This window comes from Anser brachyrhynchus, assembly GCF_964034855.1.
Source record: "Anser brachyrhynchus genome assembly, chromosome: 14".
Classification (NCBI taxonomy): Eukaryota; Metazoa; Chordata; class Aves; order Anseriformes; family Anatidae; genus Anser; species Anser brachyrhynchus.
Genome location: NC_137709.1, coordinates 10,942,620 through 10,962,589, shown reverse-complemented (window position 1 = coordinate 10,962,589; position 19,970 = coordinate 10,942,620). Strand labels below are relative to the sequence as shown.

At 43.0% G+C, this 19,970-nt stretch overlaps 1 protein-coding gene across 5 annotated transcripts in view; it reads left to right on the top strand.

Moving 5' to 3' along the window:
* Positions 1-19,970, top strand: part of UBTD2 (ubiquitin domain containing 2) — a 257,761-nt gene that overhangs the window by 235,980 nt on the left and 1,811 nt on the right. The gene's annotated exons all lie outside the window — the stretch shown is intronic.

Genomic DNA, 19,970 nt, shown 5'->3' with positions numbered 1-19,970 from the left:
ACAGAGCACGCTCTGGCAGAGAGAGGGATATTATTTGTATAACGCAATCATGGAATTTGACAAGACCCTGATAATGAACTATTCTGACAGCATCGGATTATGTATTCAGTTTAAGTGTTGCACAAGTATACATACGAAGAACACTTGCAGGGAAATGTTAAATTTATAGCGTCAAGTCATGCTAAGAAGCTGCTCAACGTGTTAGGTCCCTACTTCCTCTGGTTAGAATGGCACAACAACTCGTCGTTGCAGAGGAGGGTTTTGGAGCAGTTCAAGTCTGCTGGGAAGAGGGGGTCTTTGGGTTCTGAGATGGAGTCACTTGTGTGTCCGTGCACTTTCCTTAGCAGGAGAGAGGATGTGCTATGTATACTTCTGACACTACCGCATCTTGAAAATAGTGTTTCTTAGTTTCTTGAATAGCAGTTTACTAATCCCATTCAGAGTTTCAGACTTTAACTCCCAGACTTTAAGTTTCTGGTTGCAAGCAAAAATGTGAAACTGGGTAGATAACTCACATTTCTCCCCTCTGGGCAGTCTGAGGAATTTAGGATGAATGCCCTGCCCTAGAAATTAGCCCTTTCAATGACTCTGAGTGTAATACTTGAGGGGGAAGAAGTATGTGCACTGTGAAATTCTGGCTTTTCGGCAGAGAATTTGCTCAGGGTACTGCCTACTACTGGCAGACTGTGGCCTGCTTTCTGAGGCCCACATATGGAATATTCAGAATATTTCAGAAATAAGCTGGGAATCAAGCTTGTATCAGAGCCTCTGTTGCCTAGGCAGGCCTGGCCTTTGGTCAGATTCCAAATAGAATATTTTGAGTGTTTATCCGGAATCTTGAGTTGAGTGCAGTGATTTTTTGTACCCACAAAACTGAGTTACTCGCTCTTTATCCATCTTTCTGCTGGTGACACTTGTCTTGTGCATCAACTGCTTGCATGGTTCTCAATGTTGTGTGACCTTTCCACTACAGAGAAAGCCACTTCATTTAGAAACTCAAGCATTGTTAGTATCATGCGTGAATAGATTATGAATAAAACCCTTTCATCTGTGGGCTCGGTAGCGCCTGTTATCAGCAAGCTGAGCTTATCCCCAGGCAGGTAGAACAAACAAACTGTCCTTGTTCCAAGTGACACCAAAAACCTCCACATTTTTGTTTACAAAAACCTCAGATTGGGTGAAATTCAAAAAGAGGGGAAGCTAGCTGTTAAGTAATCTGACTGCTTGCATATGCATTAAGTACTGAATCCTGTGTGTACCTGAGTGGTGCCACCACCTAGATTTACATGTGTGCTTGCCAGCAGTGCAGAGCTCTTCCCAGCACCTGCAGGTCTGCCCCCCAGGGGTGGACTGCTCCTTGCACTGACACTGGAGCATGGCAGGTGCCACCTGTGTCACCGCTCGCATCCAGCTTTTGTACCCTTTTTTATTTTCTACAGCAGTTTACTTGTCTGTGCAGCAAATACACATCCAGTTCAGGCTGTCTGTCCCTCACGGTTAGCATGAGAATTGACTGCTTGCAGAGCCTCCTGAAATAACACACACAAATGCCCACGCACGGTTTTGTCGTCTGGTCCACAACAAGCCCTGGTAGGAGCTGCTCCGGAGTGCCAATGTGGCTCCTTGGAGCTTAGGCTTTGCTCCTTCAGGTAGGAGGAAAAAAGGAGGTTTACTGATTAGGCTGTGCATGAAAACACTGTTTCCTCAAAGCAAGAAAGCATTTAGTAAGATGAAGTGTAGAAATCATGTCAAGATTTTTTCTAAATAAATAGCTTGATGGCGTAGTTCTGGTAATTCTGGCCATGAAAGCTTCTATTTGTGGTGGGATTTTTTTTTTGACAGACAAGGATGGGACATCCTCCTTTGATTTCATAGCTCACCAAAGAGCCTCAATTCCAAAGGGAACCTGTGTTATAAGCATCAACTAAGATAAATTTCTTTAGTGGAAATATAGAGTGATGCAGTACGTTAACGTGAGACTGTGGCATTTCCTCTCATTTCTTTTGTGTGAGCACAACCAAGGCTTTAAAAAAAACCCACAACAGAATAACATAGCCAAACACCTACATTTTAACTGTCCCTGCGTGATGGGCTTGCATGCAACTGTGTATTGCTTACAAAATTAAACCTTTGGGAAGTGGAGGAGTGGGAAGAAGGGTCTGGGGATTAAGGAGTGGCAGAGGTTTGCAGATAAAGATACTGGCCTGGCTGATGCTGCAAATATAAAATTGCTATTTCATTCTGAAAACCTGTAGGGAAGTGAGGAAAAATGCATCTCTCTTTACTGTTGCCTTCAGCCAGATATCTTCCCTGTCTAACCTGAGTGAGAAAAAATCTAACCAATGTAATTTTTCTAATGGATGCCTTTTGCTGTCTTCTGCAGTTAAAAATAGCATGTAAGTATTAAATAAATAAATAAGCTTGTGGGATGGGCTTAGCACTTCTCATCTATCTTGGGTGCCTCTGTGGGATGTACTTAAAAATAGAAATAACGTTCTCACCAATTTACATGTTTTTCTGATGTCTTAAAGTAGCACATCCTCAATACTTTATTAATGAGTCCATTTAAATTTAATGAACACTTTTTGCATACTTCTTAGCTACTAAGAACAAAATGTTGGAGTGTGTAGTATTTTATTAGGGTCTGCACCAAACGCTAGTGCTGAGCTGAACTTGTCCTGGAAGCAGTTAATTTTAATTGGAATCTCTCTGGGGTTAAGTGGAGTTTTAAAATTTCAGGATAGACACTTAATCCACTGTAGCATAGTTACCAGTGTATTGAATTTATCTCGTTTAATACTATTTGAACGATAAAAGGGCCTCTCTGTTAAGCCTGATGGCTTTGTGCTCAGGAGCAGCCAACTTCTCTGTGCCTTAAAATACAGCTACTGTAGCTCGCAGCGAGCTTTTTCAGTGAGCAGTCTTGCAGCGTTGGCTTTTTGTGTGTAAGCAGAGCTGTCACATTTACTGTGTGTAACACTCGAGATCATGAAAAGTGGGGAGGTGAATATTTACCTTAAATGCTGGGGAAAAGTAAGTGAAATTACTCAAATGTTCTAGCAATGGGTAGAGCGTACTGCTCTGTACTGCTTCAGGTGAAATATTCATCAGAAGACCATAAAAAAAAAAAAAGACAGCCCAAACCAGCAATGGTAATGTAAAGGAAGCGTGCCTGTTCTGTTTACCCCCACCCTGATTCAAACACAAATATCTGACTCTGGCAAAACTATTTTTCCCCCAGTTGAGCTGTAATTACACATCATGCTGTGGTACTTGCTGCCTCTGGGCTGAAGGCTCCCTGCACTAAAGCTCAGCTCTTAATGTTTGTGCCTCAAGTCCTGCATCCCTCTGAGCACTGTCTCTCGTTTGGGTGCGTCTGGATTTCCGAGGCTTCCATCACCTGAAAGGACGCATTTAATGGCTTAATGTATGTTGTCCTTTAGTGCTCACTGCACCTTGGTGCACTACATCAGGAGATGGGGACCGGGATTCAGCAGAGCATCAGGATGCGTCTACTCCTCACTAATTTTTTGTTTGCTTGAAGTATATAACTAGTACTAGGAGAACACTTACAGGTTTTAGTTTATAAAGAAAGTTACCCTCTACAGTGTTGAAAACTCCGTTTCTGTTTGCAAATGAAGGTTTTCACACTGTTACAGAAGACCTTGAGAGTGCAAGGTGTAGAGGAGAGAGGGTGATAGTTAAACACGATCAAACAGCGCATGACACTGGGTAAGTGGGAGAGAAGCCCACAGCCTGGGTGTGTTTGGCAGGATGTCAGGGTTGCTTTTAGCATTGATTGCATTCGTTGTGCAGAAAGTCCCGAGGAGGTTGGTATACTACTAAAGTAAATCACTGGGAGTGTTGGAAAACTTCTGCTCCCTGCTGCAGTTGTTATTTCACCTTCGCTTACTGGTCTTGGTGTAAATCAGAAGGAGAACTGAAGCTCTTTTGGAAATGAAAGCTGCATCTGTGTTCAGAAGTGTTGGACAGGCACACAGGGTGTTGATGTTGGATATCTGTGTGCTTTTTAGCTGTTTATGGCTGACATGCTATTTTTGTGTTAGCTTCATTAGAATTGTGTTATTTTACCTTCATTCAGATAACAATATTACCTTGTTTCCGTCCTGAGATGATTCTGATGTTTGGGGAAGTTTCGGGCAGATAGACTTTGCCTTGCTCTGTGGAAGAGAATTAAGTAGTTATGAGAAGTTTTTATATCAAGATCACACTGGTACATAAAAACACATTTTGCTTAAAGCAGTTATCCCCAGCATGTTTGACTGGGTGGACAGCACGGTCTATACTGGCAGTAAAAACAAACCACAAGCAAAATACCATTTCCTTCTTCCTTGCAGGGCCAAAAAGCCCAGTAGTGACGGGAATGCGGATCTGTATATGCCATCAGTACTAATTAGACATCCCAACCAGCCTAGTCCTTGCTCATAAGGAGAGAGGAGGCTGTAAAGACCATCCCTTGCACAACAAAACAGACCAAGGTTGCATATGGCTTGGAGTGAGGGAGGGGAGGGAGTCACAGTAGCTTATTTTTGTAGTAACAGTAATTAAGGATGAAAATAACGTTCAGTGCTTTTATTGAAAAAGAACCAGACAACTCTGTCCTAGAGATGGTAAGTTAGCACCCGAGAGCAAGCATCCTCTTAGGGTTTTGTCAGCCCTTGGTGCCTGAGCCACTTGGCATTAAAGATATTACATATCACAGACATATGAACTCATTTGCATTAAAGCCAGATCCTTTATCAGAAGAAGGTTTCTGGTATACAGGAGAGAAATCGGACTTTTTTCCCCCTAAGTGGGGCTGAAGCATCGTCTGTAGTTCAAATGATCAGGTATGAATCTTATTCTGCTGTAGATCTTGCGCATCACGTCCTAGAAATTACATCTACTGTGGTGTCTTACCTATTAATGGGGAACATCTGCTAAACTCTTTCTTCCTTTGTGAAGACTCCTGTGCCACACGCCTGACCTTTCCTAACATCCAAGGGGTGCTGCACGGGGATGCCAGTGGTGGGGTGCTACTGTAAGAGAGCTTCCTGCAAAGGGCCCTACATATCCATCTCTTGGGAGCCCGGAAAAATCAGGCTAAAACTGTAATCACTAAAAGTGAGTTGCTAGACAAAGACGGGAGAGGAAGTAGTAGAAGGTAGTCAATAAGCTCAGGAGTTGGTCTTTAAATTTGTACAGTAGTTCAGAAATATCCACTGCAAAATTGTATAGTAGATCTTTAACACTAAGCACTTAAGATACGTCTCACTTAAAATAAGTAGCTACAAAAGTGGAACTCTAATTTTTGCAATGCTTTGTGTGTGATAGCTATATTCGATTTATTAACCGTTGTGTTGATGAATCTATAGTTGCAAAAATCTATACAGTACATTTCACAGTGGCACCTTTTAGTGTTTTAAATTTCATCTGCTGCTGCCTGTTCAGCTGTAAAATCCTTGTGGGTTTTTTCTACCCTTGCCTGCAAGCTGCTGTATCCAGTGCTGGTGGGTTCAGAAGATAGAAATTGCTTTCTCAGTAGCTTGTTTGTCTGAAGAGATTTCTTAATTGTCATTAAGAAAATATTTTTTTAATGTATTATATTGTCTACATTCAAACATAAAAATCATGATGAACCATGTGCTTTTCTGTCTGGATACAGAATCCTCGGTCAGGTTTTTCTAATGTCTGTTTAAAACGATAGTGAATGATATTTATAGTGACTCTAGCTGTCTAATTTTAGACTTCAGCAGAGTTATGAAAGCTTTGGGAGGTCTGACTGTGAAAGCATATCTGTCAATATGATCAGCAGTAGTACTGAGATGAGCATGCAGGCCATAAAAGTTAAGGAAACTTGAAAATCTTTCTGTCATAGATATCATAAAATTTACAACAGAGGCTACTTAATTATTTTTGTATGAAGATCTGCCAAGCAGAAAATAGTTCTTAGTTCGGGAGGAGGTTTTTCTCTTTTGTTCTTTCTTCAGTTAAAAAAAAACACGCCACCACCAAACAAGGGTGAGGAATTAAAACCAAGAAGTGCTGGTGTATTGCAAGGACGCAGTCTGGCTGCTGCTAGCACCAAGGACCTAAGTATGTATTAGGAGAGCGCTCGTTGTATGTCAGTGTTTCTTCTACCCATCGGTGTCTATTTTTAAAAGTTGTTGACATCAAGTTCCTCCCTTAGGCTTATCTTTGCTGAAATGGTTAGTGAATAAATACACTGAGTCCAGCTTTTACTAAAACTGCACCCAGACTGCGTTAATAGCATCGTGCCTGCGAGCAGTGCCGATAGATGTTTGAAGAAGGCTGGCACGCTTCGGGGAGAGCCACAGCTCGGCTTTGGTGGTGCCTCCCACAGGTTTCGACCGCTGGGTGCTGCGGTCTAGGTGTCGCTTTACTCTGGGGCACTGACACAGCGCAGGGGTGTGACAAGTGTGAACAGGAGTGCCACCGCCAAGCTGCTCCATCCGCAGCCAGGCGGGCACCAGCTCCTCGCATGTTCGGCATCCTCTTCAGGGAGCGCCTCTGAGCCCACTCCTGTCGCCCTCTCTGTCCTCCCAGAGTACTGCCTGCTGGTGTGAAGCATCAGAAATGCTCAGGCATAGTAATTGCTTTTTTCTTAGGAGACTTCTTCTAAATCAGGAATCTTCAACCAGTGCCCCCCAGGCTGTGCACGCCCTGCTCAGACACCAAATTCAGCCTGCTGCAACCCGTGCCCTGGGGCTGTTTGGTGGCAGCTCCTCCTCTACCGCCTCTTGTCTCCCTGCTTCCTGGCATCTCCTTCCTCTGTCACAGAGCCAGTAGACCTGGCAAGGTGTTTTCTTCCATTTGTGAAATGCCTTTTTCCAGGAAGGTGCGTGTGCAAGCAGTGCTGGGAAAGTGGATGTGCTGTGCCTATGCTGCAGCCCTTTGCATGAGCAAAGTCCTTAAAAATGTAAGACTTGAGTCAGGGAGGATCCCTCAGCTCTGTAGTTGCCATTGTTTAAGACCAGCCAGATATTTAGGAGGTCTAACAAGTTGTCTGGTGAAAGGGAGAGAATTGTTTAATTTTTGCCCTGGATCCATGTGACAAATGTTATCTTTTTAAAGACAAATGTATCTTTTTAAATAAAAAGACAAAAGTAAATCACTACACCAATGATGTTACCTTTTTACTGTCCTTTGGAAAAGGAATTAAATGTAGATGCAAACTATGAAATGTTTAAATGATTTTCAAAGCCTTGTTTTGCGTTCTTTTCTACCACTTTGTGGTCATTTAAAAGCAGTAAGTCCATAAACCTCACTACATGACTGTGTTGCACAATTGGCAGCTTCAGCTGATTTTATTCTTCTTTTTAAACTAAAACTCTGAGGAGGAGTTAGCATACAAAAATGAGTGAGAATACAGCTCTTCCTGGCTGAAAATACAGCACGTTATTTCAGTTCCTGGATGCTTAAAGAAATGCATTTGTTTACCTTCACACTGAAAAGGGGCAGATTTGTAGCATTAATTTATAGACTATAGTGCAGCAGAAACATCTTTCCTAGTAACCACTTCAGAGCTGGTAGTAGAAAGCTTTGGAGAAACCTTTGATTTGATTTTTGTGTTTAAGTGGAGCTCTGAATGCTTAAGCTCTTGAGTACTTTACCCATTTCCCTTTTGAAAGCCTTCTAGCGGAGAGGGGCAGGGAGATAATGTGAATAACGCAATCCAGCATTGACCTGGAATCTCACAGCCGATTGTTTCTACTCTTGAGATGTGTTTTCTCCTGTGTTTGCTTCAGTTTTTACTCCAGAAAGACCCATTCAAAGTGGAGTGTTACTGGGAAGGTGGCTGTAAGGTATAAAACAAACTGAGGTAGAGAGCCTTGGTTTTTATGTGAAGTGGTATAAAAGATTGCTTTCCTAAATAGTAGAGCTAGACTTTTTTTTATACAATTGTTTAGATTGCTTTTACTGGAATCAGAAGATGGATGCAGGGAAGCATGGAAGCAGTACTGCACAGCAAGATGGGGCTGCTTGTTTGCCATGTTCCCATCTTTAGAGCTGTTGACACTTCGGGGGGGGGGGGGGGGGAGTGTGTATTTTAGCAGGGCAAGCACCAAGAACTGATTACTTTGGTGGGGTGTGTGTTGGTGTTCATAGTTTACTACAAGTATGAGAGGCAGCGTGGAAGAAAGCAGAACATGCATTTTCTCAGTTCAAGAGAGCAAGGAGTTGGCTTCCCAACACAGATCGTGGCTGTGGACCCTGAAAGCTTTAAGCAGCGGAGCAAGACTAAGCAGGTTGCTTGCTTTCCTTTACGTAACCTCCTTGTTTCCCCCACTACCTCTGTTCCTGGGGCCGCGGGATGGTGAGTGGGGTCATGGAACATCTCTAGGTTTAAATGTCCTTTGCCACAACCTCAGGTTGCTTTTGGCATTGATCAGCTCCCAAGTCCAGTTCTTGATGTAGCTGCAAGCACCTATAGCAGAGCAGCTCGATGGGTGATGCAGGAGCTGGGAGTCAGGCAACTGCTAGGATAGTTTTGCTGCTTAGAAAAGTATCCATCCATCTACAGCCTCAAAAGTGGATGGGGAAGGGATCGTTTATGAAGGACCTTTACTTTTACAACTAGCAGCTTCTGTGCATTTTGGACAAGTATGTACACCAGCACTGATTTAAAACGCAATGCGCTGCAGAGGAACCTTGGTCCGCCACATAACAAAGTGATTCTTAACAGCATCGTTAAATGCATTGATCATTTCCATCCCCTCTGCTGGGGAGTTGTAACCTGGGTGTGACGCCAGGTTTCTGAAGAGCTCTGGGATGTATCCCCTGTGTCCTGGGAGGACAGTGTTCTACTGTGGTGCGATTAGAGGTGAGAGGCAGAGATACTTGGAGAGGTGCTTTGATTATCATCCATTGCTAGGCTGTCACTGTGCAGCTTGTGGCCAAACCAAAACCATATGTTTATATAGTATCGTTCATTAGAGAAATGCTCGTAAAAGTGAGCCCTTCAAGAGATTCCCTGGCTGAAAACTAGGGAAATGCCAATAAATTCTTTTGTAATTGGCAAATTCCATTTGAGAAGGATGCATCTAGAGTGCCTACTGCACAGTGCTCCAAAGTGTGCATGTTTCTTTACTTTTTGAGGAAGGAAATAACAGGTAGACTAACATTTGGCCAATTTACTGTTTTTTCTGTATTGCAACCACTTTGCATAGCATGTAGTGGAAAGCTCAACAGAGTTTTGTGAGAGGAGAATGACAGGAAATGACAATAGCTGATCAATGAGTCAAATAATGGTAACTGTTTGAATTGGATCTGTATATTGCTACTGCAGGTACTTTTATTTCAGTGGTGCACCCCTTTTTATTTTTATTATGTTTTCATCAGATTTTTAGATGTTGTGGATGCCCCATCCCTGGAATTGGTCAAGGCCAGGCTGGATGGGGCTTTGGGCAACCTGATCTAGTGGGTGGCATCCCTGCCCATGGCAGGGGGCTGGAACTGGGTGATCTTTAAGGTCCCTTCCAACCCAAACCGTTCTGTGGTTCCTTTTAGCCTTCATGAGTGCTCATGGCACTGTGGTGTGTCTGTAGCAGCTTTCTGAGGAATCGTGTGTTTTCAGTAGGAACTGTACAACTCTCACTGCTGCTCCTGGTGAAGCGTCTTGGTGCCAGCAAAGGACACATTACTGCTGTGCAGGCTGGAATGGGTACTTGGCAGGACTCCTAACCTTGAAACAGAGTGTATTTTCTCAAAAACCTCTTGAGTCCTGATGATCAGCAGCGAAGATAATGCTGTCTGACATTACTGCTGTGATTAATGTTTTTAAAATAGATGCACAGTATCCTTTCTGAGGGATGCTGGATTTCCATGTTTTCCTCAAATGGAATATTGAATCAAGCCATCAGGATGTAAAGCAGTTGTGGCTGACTGAAATAGTTACATATCTAAGTGCAGGTTAGAAGGCATCAACCCTTCAAGTAAAAACCCACTTATGGCTACATCCTACAGTTGTTTTCCTTAAATATTTTTAACTTCTGCTCTTGTTTTTGAAAGGTATTTTGAGGAGCTTCGTCAACATAATTGCTTGGACTCTTCTCAAGTCTCTTCCCCTGGTAGCATATGCCTGTCTGTTTTCTGTCTTTGGTTTCAGTTTGCCTTTTCTGCTGCGGTAAGGACGACTGTACAGCACTGTTCTCAAAACTGCAATTTTTTGTACCATTAACACGTGGCCAGGAAAGTGCAGCTAACTCCTTTAAGAGGAAGAAGAAAAAAAAAGACTGACTGTACATGATGGCCATTAAACGCTCAAAATAAAATTGGCCTCGTGATGAAAAAATGCCTCAAATTAATTTCAGAAGAATCATTTAGGTTGAAAAATACCTCAAAGATCATCAAGTCTAACCATGTAGCAACGAATGAGCTGCAGACTGCTTGTTGATGGTGTGTTGCAGATCTTCCAGATAGGAGTATGTCTGCCTTAGGTGAAAAATAATCCTTTGGCGTCTGGTGGTGACCAGGACGTGACGTGTAGTTTATTAGATACTCCACAGTGGACTTCTACCACCTCCTTGACTGCTTACAACAGTGAAACTAAGTATCTGCTTAATCTGCCTTGCTGTCTGCTAGTAAAATGAGAAAAAGAAATATGAAGCGTTTAAAATGTATTCCTCATAGAAAATGTCAGTGCAAGCCAGTGAGAGCCATCTAGGAGCTGCCTTCGCTGTGCACAGGTGGTCTTCAGGGGTGGTATTGTTTCTGTAATTGATAGAGATGTTTTCCCCCCAAACTGGTGCACCCGAAGCACTGCCTATTAGGAGGCTTGGGTAGATAAATGAGGGCTCAGCAAGGCCTTAGGTGCCTCACTTGCTCCCTGCCCATGGGTACACTCTGCTCTTCCTCCGTGATCTTGAGTGGGTAGTGGTCAGGATATCTGTCATCTTTCTCTATTTTGACTTCAGATACCTGAATAACACAACGATGGTATCTTTTCTACAAGACCAAGGCAAGATAGTTATGTTCAGAAGTGTCTGAGTTGTGGAAGATGGTTTCTTTTGGGGTCAGGTGATGACTAAGGAGAAGTCCTCCATGGTGTGCTTTACAGAGCCGCACGGTACTCACGAGTCTGCAAGCGACCCAAAAGGAGTTGTGTTAGTACTCTGAATCTTCCATATTGTCTTTCAATAGACACTTTGAGGTGGTAACTTTAAGTCATTACAGGGGTTCAGTGAGTATTACAGAACAGATTTACCACTGGAAATGGAAGAGAACTCCCCGGTTCCTGGATATCTTGCGCTGCCCAGTGCTTTGCAGGTTTACTAGGCTGGTAAGCAAAGGAGTGTTGAAGCCTCATGAAAGCGTGTGATAGACAGTGGCTTCATCTGATGAAATACAGATTTACTAGTAAGGAGAAAAAGTACTAATTTCTAAGTAATTTCATTGTGCAGAAAAAAATAAATCACAGGCCTGTCTTTAGTTGTTCTGTAGCAATCAAGTTTTTGTAGATTACAGCTGCAGCCAGGTGTTGCATTTTTAACCTGTCTGGGTTCTCATAATCTGTGAGACTCCCCCAAATTTACGCATTTAGAGGGTGATACAGATTTAACTAACATTGTCTTCTACATTTATGCTTACTCAGTATTTTTTTAATTAAAAGTAAGGTAACTCTGAAGGAACAGCATCTTGGAGGGTAAAGAGGACATTACATGGAGTAAAAAGCAATTCTGCAGATTCGCTTTAAATCTTTTCTGTAACCTTATTTAATCCTCTCCCTCTTCCCCCCACCCCACCCCCTCTTTTTAAATAGTCCTGTGTTGTAGTTTTATTTTAGGACATAGGTACTAATGTGGGATTATGTCAGTCTGCTTGACCTCCCTGGAGCCTTTAAAATTTTTCCTGGTTATCCTTGGAGACTGAGCATGCAAATGAATGACTCGGTGCTCATTAACTTGGCTTTGAACGTCAGCACAGGGATATGAGCAAGTTTGGGAGTAGTAACAAAATGATACAGGGCAAACTTTTGTCTAGGTTATTCTGTTCATTCTTTCCATCCCCCTGTTGTATGTAGGTAGGTTGTGGAGGGGAATGGATTGCTGTTTAGTCTTAGAAAGCAGACGTTTTTCACATGTCCATCTCTCACTGTAAACCGATGTGGAACTTCTGTGCGTTCCATAAAAGCCTACATTCGCTTTTGTGTTCAGTCTGTGGGGTTGTCTCTGCTGCTGTGTTAGCTCAAGCTATAATAAGTACTGTCCTGAGCCAAATTTCCATATCCACTTCTAGCTCATATTAAGCTAAGTCTCAAATATCACTCCGCTGCCCAGAGAGGGCATTGTGGCTGGCAGGGGGTTGCTCAAGGTTAAGCACCCTGACACTGGTCATGCAGCGGAGATGGAGCAGCTCGAGTTACAGCAACTGTTTGAGTTGCTGTTGGGACCTCCCCTGTGCAGGGCACTACTTCCACTGGTCACACCATGCCTTCTCTGCCTGCCAAGCAAAAGGACGTGCTGTGTCTTGGGGTCGATACATGAGTCGGTGCAAGGTAGAACAAGCAGCAAGGACAAGTGGATTGCACCTAATGAGATCAGTCCCAAGCAAAGGTAAAGCTGTCTTTACCTTTTGTCCTTTATTTGGAAAAGAGTGCAGCAGGCTCTGGCATATTTGTTGGATGATGAAGTAGTTTATGGTGTTGATCAATAGTGCCCTGCTGATCTCAGCGAGAGGAAAATCCTCTTAAAGAGAAATGCAAATAGAGAGCAGTTACCTTGTCTTCCAGGAGTAACTGGAAATAGCAAAGCAGTTTGTCATGTTAGGAAAGTGAGGTTGAATAGCTGGACGTTCTGTATGTGGTTATTATGCAAAATATCCTATTGTAATGGACAAAAGCTTTTTTCCTCTCAGTACACCAAAAACAGTGCTCACAAAGCATGTTGCTGCTCACTGGATGATGGAGTTCTTTTGTAAATGTAGGGATCTAGTTTAGGTTTAACACAACTTCTCCAGTCTGAATGGTGTCTTCTATTTCTGGAAAAAATGAGACGTTTGTAACTGAAGAGCTGATATGCTTTGTTTTGTGGTGGCCTTTCTGCTTCTGTGCATCCTCCCACTGACCAGATAACCTGGTCACATTGCCGAGTTAGCTGTCTGTGGAGGGATATGATGCAGGCTCAGATGATTTGGAATATCATCCTTCCTTTTTTTCCCCTAACACTGCTTCACCCCCTTAAAGAAAGTGGATAATGTAGAACAGCAAACGCAAATGAAAAGGGTATACAGAGGAGCTCTTTTACCAAAAAATGAAAATCTGGTTATCTAAGAAGCCTGTCTAGACAGACATCCATTTTAATGAAATGCAAAGCAGAATAGTGCATGAATACTTCATTAGTAAAAAGACTTGTCATCTTCGAACCCTGATGTAATGTTTCTTGAAAGCTGTTACCTTCTTGCAGTATTAGATTGAAGTTTTACAGAGTGATAGAGAAGTGGCAGTACATATGGTATTGTTAATGTGACAACTACGGAGTGTTAATACATAATTGACTTTCTCTATCAAACCTCATTTGGTTAAAGGAATGCTCACCAATGAACCTGTTCTAGAGCTTATAGCACAGCAAAAGCCCGCAAGGAAACAGAAGTGGAAATTTACTGTAAATGATGCTATGACCGTGTGACTGGTTAACCAGCCTCTGAACCCACAGTTGTGGTTAAAGTTCACTGTCTTCTTGCAATGTTTAGTTCACAGTTATTAGTGATGGTCCTGGTCTAGTTATTGGCTGTCCTCTGCAGTGTTGTGAATTACAGGTACACGTTAGCTCAGCTTGTGGCTTAGTTGACTGCATCAACTAGAGAAGGTGAAAACTGAATGAACCTCACTGTAGGTACTTGTGATCTATGTAAAAGTAGAAAGCAAAAAATAACTCTGTTCTGTAAGTTACATCGCTGTTCAACTTTGAGCTTTCTGGTGTAGTTCACCTCTTCTCTGGCTTCCTCTCCTTGTCCAGCAGACCACCACCGTGCCATTCACCAGGAAAGCGAGCTGAGACTGCAGACCTCAGTTCTTCTTACGGGTTTACTGCTGCTGTGGTCCCCTGCAAATTGAGGGGGGAATTGCAAATTACAAATTTCATGCTTGAAACACAATTGTTCTCTTATCTGAGGAAAGACGGAAAGCAATTTGTTCTGGCTAAAACGTGAATAGCAGAAACATGCTTGTGTCCTTCTTCCCTAAAAGACGAAGGCGTTAGCATGAGGTAAGAGTTCCTGGGAGTCACTACAAGCAGTGCATGCAGCGTCCTGCATCCATACTCCGGTAGCATCAGTTGTAAGGTCAGATCAGCTGCGGCAAACCGGTTGCTCCCTCCTCTGCCCCTTAAGTTTTGGGGTGAAATGATGCATTGTCAGAGTTGACAGAGAAGATCATTATAGGGTCAACTCAGACCATCTTATGTGGAGTGTGTAGTAGCTGGTGTGTATATCTGCGTGCCCCATCTGGACCATTTGTGGTGAAACCCAGTCGGGTGGCTTGGTGTTGCCCTAAGTGTCACATAGGAGGGCTTTGCTTCCAGCCTGGATTTGAGCCCCCCACTTACTTAGAGGGGTTATCGGGCAGGAGATGCGCAGGGTTGTACTAACTGTGGCTGAAATTTGAGGAAAAGTGAATTGCTAATCTAGTGTTGAAATATGTATTTCAGAAGATGTTAATCTTAATTAACTTTCACCTTCAGCCCAGTTAATCAGTGCTAATGAATTAACTGATGCTGGTGCTGGGTTACGATAGAGAGAGAGGATCAGCATGTCCAGTAATGCACCTTTCGTATCTGCACCAGCCTTTTCCAAACGAAACACCTCTGCTCCTTCTCTGCTCCCCCCCACCCCCCAAATCCAACCCAATACAAATGCAAAGACAAATGCAGGTAGTAATGGCATGCAGACAGATTGGCTTTAATTTACAACACATGCATGAGGTGTATCTGTCACTTGGGTAGTGATGGTGTATTCCTCTTAGCCGGCAAGTCGCTGCAGAAGCTGCTGTACCAAACTCGTCTCGTTGCATCTCAGTTTCTCTGGCTTGTTTCTGTAGGCGCCCCGTGCTGCTGATTTGGTGAGAGCAGCGTGGGTTACCCTCCTGTGTTCCAGCCTGCAGGCGTGAGTTGCAAAACTGGTTTTAAGAATGGATTACTCATGAGATCTGGTTCACAAACCCTGCCCCTCGCTAGGGTGAGGTCTGCTTCACTGGAAGCAGAGGGCTTAAACACGCTCACCGTCTCGGGCTAGACACTTAGCCTAAGATCTGCTGTTAATTACAGCTAGTTGGGATCCTTCAGGTTGGAAGGGACCTCAAGAGGCTGTCCAGTGCTCTGCTGCGAACGTGTCACATTATTCTTTGCAAGCTCGTTCAGGCAGCAGAACATATTTTATCAGCTATCTTGCAGCCCAGGTGAGCTCGGCTTGCTGAAGAACACCCAAGCGCAGATATGAACATGAACGGTGCGGTAGCTGACTCAGTGCGGCACCCACTAGCTAAATCTGCCAGGAACGGGGCGGGACGATTACAAAGGCAGTAGCAGAGTGCCAAAATTTCCTGCTCCTTTCCCTTGCAGTACGCTAAGTGCAATTCCAGTCCGTCTTGTGCCAGTCGCCACAAGCAGGAATGAGCTGGGCCCCGCTCATCGAGCGGCTCCCAAAGTGCTGGCATCCTCTGCCGCCTCTGGGAGCGGCTCTTCCGTGGAACGGAGCCAGACCAATGATGTTCTCCTAATGGAAGAGCTTTCTCAGGGAACCTGAAATGGGAATTATTAAATGCTTAACACTTATCACTTACAAAACACATTTCTTAAGGTGCTGGAGTAAGTTCTTTGGAATAAAAAGAGGCTGAAGATGAGAGCAGAACAGCGTTGGGTCAGCGGTCGTGCAGTGGCTTATGAGGCAAGTGTGTGCCTTCATAAAGAGTGTGAGAAATGAGACTTTGTACGTAGCTTATGGCAGCTTAAATTTGCATGGCCCGTGGAAATTTAAGTGTGGAAGAAACATGAGAGAGGGCTCATATATTTGGTTTATTATGAAATGGTTCATCCACACCATTAATGATCATAGTTTATTGTTCTCCATACATGATATGGGGCACAGGCTTCCACAAGTACTCCCACACGGTGCTCTCCAGAAAATGGGAGAGTACAGCTGTTAACTGCAGCATTAATCCCTTACAGTTGTTCTTAAGTTATATGGACTTTAATGTGAAATAGCTTCTTTCCTTTAACTCCTCCCAGTTTGCAATGGTTGTAGGTGAGCTAGAACAAAGCTCTGCGTGTTTTCACTTGTTTGTCTCAGTCCTGTTCTCTTAGTGAGCAAAGTCACCCTTCACCACTCTTGCATGCTGTTGACGTCAGTGTGCTTTTTTCTTACAAGGTTCTGCGTTTCCCAGCCATGACCTGGAATCAGCTGCTAATACAGATGAAGAGATAGTTCAGCTTTTCTGCCTGACTTAATCAGTGCTCTCTAGGAATTGTTGTGCTGTAGGATCCAGAATAAGACCCACTTGTTTCCTGATGCTTGTAATGAGTTCCAGGCATTCATGACCTGTTTTGGATAAAAACCAGTAGTCTACAGGTGAGAGCTCTGTCATTGCCAATTTATTTGGTGATCCAAGCTGAGCTTTGAGTGGAGTTTTTCAGTAAGAAAAACAAACAAACCAGCTGTTCCTAGGGCAAACATGTTATACACAGACACTTAAGCTCCTTAAATTAGCTGGTCTCATTGCAATGCTAGATTTTGGGTTGTGTTGTTTTAATTTCTCTTCCTGCAGCAAGTCTGTCTGGGGGAGGGGAGTAAGAAAAGAAATCTGCTCGGTTTTTCTGAGCAACCCTCTGCAAAACTGCTCAAAATCTTAAAAGGCACTTTAGGAACAGAAAACAAGAAATTTGTTGCTTTTTCTGAAGAGAATGTCACTTAGCTTTCTAGAAATGCCATTAAAATGCATTAAAGCTTTTTATGTTTCAGTAACTCTTAGAAAAGTTTACCTTCGTGCTGTTTAGGTCTCTAACTGGTAGTGCTTTCATGTGCAAAAGGCCAAGTATGTCCAAATTTGGAACTCGTTGGGGATGGAAACAGTATCTCAGCCAGTCCTTTTTCAGTGTTTTCCCTTACAAATCCAGAGAAACATCCACATCCTAATAATCTTAGGAAAACAATTTTATGGCCTGCAAAGCAACTCATTTCAAAACGTTTCAATTCCATATGCTCGATGATCACATCTGCTTCTTTTTCCGCCCAAAACTCTCAAGCTGTCTCTTACCTGGATAACAACCAGCAGGAAGCTCGGTCTTGTGGTTCTTTCCAGAATTCCCCAGTCTCCAGGGCTATATTACTTTTGAACTATTAAAAAATAGTAGTAAACAACAACAAAAACACCACCTGCCTGTGGTTCTAGCTTTGGAAAGGATTAGTGCGTCGATGGGTTTTTTTGCTTGTTTGTTTTTCTCGTTGTCTTTGCTCAAAGGCAGTTCTTCAGACTGCTGCCCAGGTGCTTTGTACAGGAGTTTATTGAAGTCACGCGAACATCTAGAAAACTATTTAAATGCACGATGAGTACTCAAGCATATAAAGTATCAATGTGCTTAATTTATTCTCTCCTTGCTATTGTTTTGAAGTCTTTTTTATAAAATCTTGGTCTTTCACGTGTGTACCTCTCTGTGTGGCACTTGCTTTTCCTCCGTTTTAAGGGAGGCTGCATCCTTCCTGTGCCATAACTGGCTGCTGAGGACCCTTGTTGCCTAGGGAACAGGGAAACCTTGCAAAAAAATTTTTTTTCTTTGTTTTCTCATGAGAGTTTGACATTCTTTTCATGCCCCTTTGTGCTGAATAAATTCTGTGGCCAGAGCTGATGTATCTCACAGGAAGGATCAGAAACATGTTTTTCAATTATAGCAGGGAAATAACAAGGGGGCTGCAGTTCCGACGTGTAATTCGCCGTGTGCTCTGCTCTGTGCAAGGGACGCTGCAGCGAACGCCTCGGTGAAGAGCTGCCATCTGGCTGGGGAGATAGGCCCGGTCGTGATGGCTGTGGGTAATGTGCTCGCTTTCTCTTTTCCTCTCTGATAACTTGCTTTGCCTGCATTGCTTAAAATAGCTCCAGACTCACCGTTCCTTCAGGTAAAAGCATTCAGCCCTCCCTTAACTTCTGAGCTCCAACCAACACGATGCTTCTTCACGCTCTGCCTTCGAGTTTTTTTTTTTTTTACCATTGACAACGTTTTGAAGGTTGTCAGCAGAGCCCGATCCTCTTCAAAAATCCCTTAGAGCCTGGAGAAGTCCTGCGTGAACGAGCCGTCTGAAGAGGACGGGGCAGTGCCGCGTGCTTGTGCGCAGCCGTCCATCTGTACGTCTGTCGGGAGAGAGGGCTGACACCTCCTGACCCCTCTCTGGGCTCTTGTAGACGTGGTCTGGCTAAGTAAGTGCAGTCGTAAAGTCTCTTTGGCTTGCAGGAGACTTCTGCTTTAATCAATATGTCCAGTCTTGAAAATGTTGAGTGGTATGTGATATGGCTCAAAGGTCTTAGGAATATTTTTACCCGCAAGAGTGGAGGGATGGGCGTTTGTTGGTTAGGTTTATGGTAACTTGTGCTTGCATCATCAATTTGTCACAAACTGATTGTCAGCCTTGGATGAAACTGTGCAGGTTTCATTGGCAAGAGTTTTTCTGTACTGTCTTAAATAAAACCAAACTAAAAACCTCGCCCACGCCTCCAAGTTAGCTGCTCTTTCAGAGGATTTTAATTTTGTTTATCTGATTATGATTAAGCAATTGCATGTTTATAGCATACACTTTGACCTTGATGTTGGTTCAACTGGGCAAGGATATAAATGATGAATAAATACCATAGCAAGCTTACCATTGTATTTGAAATTAACTCTTTAATGTAGTTCTCTAAAATAGGGACATTCTTTTTAAAATTGTACCATTGCTAGGTATCTTATCTTTTCTACCTAAATTTAAGAACTATTGGAGTTTGGGTTTTTCCTCTTTTCAGCAAAAAAACCTGTCTGCTTTTTCCTATGCACTGATTTAGAACGTAGTACTGTGGCATTTACTAAATTGATTAGGTGTACGGGATGAAATTAACGTCTTAAAACTAGAATATGAGCGCTTCAGGTCCTAGTATATAAATCACACTCAGAGTATCATGGAAGCTCTGGATCCAATACAGTTTTGATAAAGCTGGTTTGCTCTGAGATTCATAAATGATACAAGACCCTACTGAGTGGTATAACTGTATTTCTCTGAATTTCCTTTTTTGAATTTCTCTGAATTTCCTTTTTTGATTTTTCTTAGTAAATATCACAGCCTGACAGCCTTGGAACTGCTGGTACAAACAGAATAGCCCCCCAAAGTGGCTGTACCTAAAACACTGACACTTTAGCCAAAGATTTCCTGTGTTCATCAACACATTATCCTTAAAAAAAAAAAAAGTGGGGAATTTGTCTGAAAGACAGTACATTTCTGGCATGAGAATGAGCTAAGCAACAGCGAATCCCCAAGTTACAATTTTATAGTGCAGTAATTTTGCTGATCAAACAGCAAAGTTTTTAAGACAACTCACTGTCAGCATGGAAAAGCCTCCAACCAACAAAACAAAACAGAAGAAGCCTTAGTTCATAACGAGGAGCAGTAGAGCGTTGTGTGCAGAACTGCCAAGTCAAAGAGTTTTTTAAATATTCTGTAGCTTAAGGACTTGGCTTCTCTTCAAGCATTTCCAACTACAAAAGGATGGAGAATCTTGCAAGTGAATGTGCCCCCTCTAGGGGCAAAAATGTGGAAATCTGTTGTAGCAGGTAAATCCAAGACGCTGGTGAAGCATTTGTTTGGACTGTGACTATCTGGGTTTTTTTAACCCCACTGAGGAGGAATTTCTGTTGGGACTGGGATGTAACTTCCTCTGCATCTTGTTTTTGTGGTTTGCGGCAAGAGGTGATACATGAAGAGGTGATACGTGCTGTGTG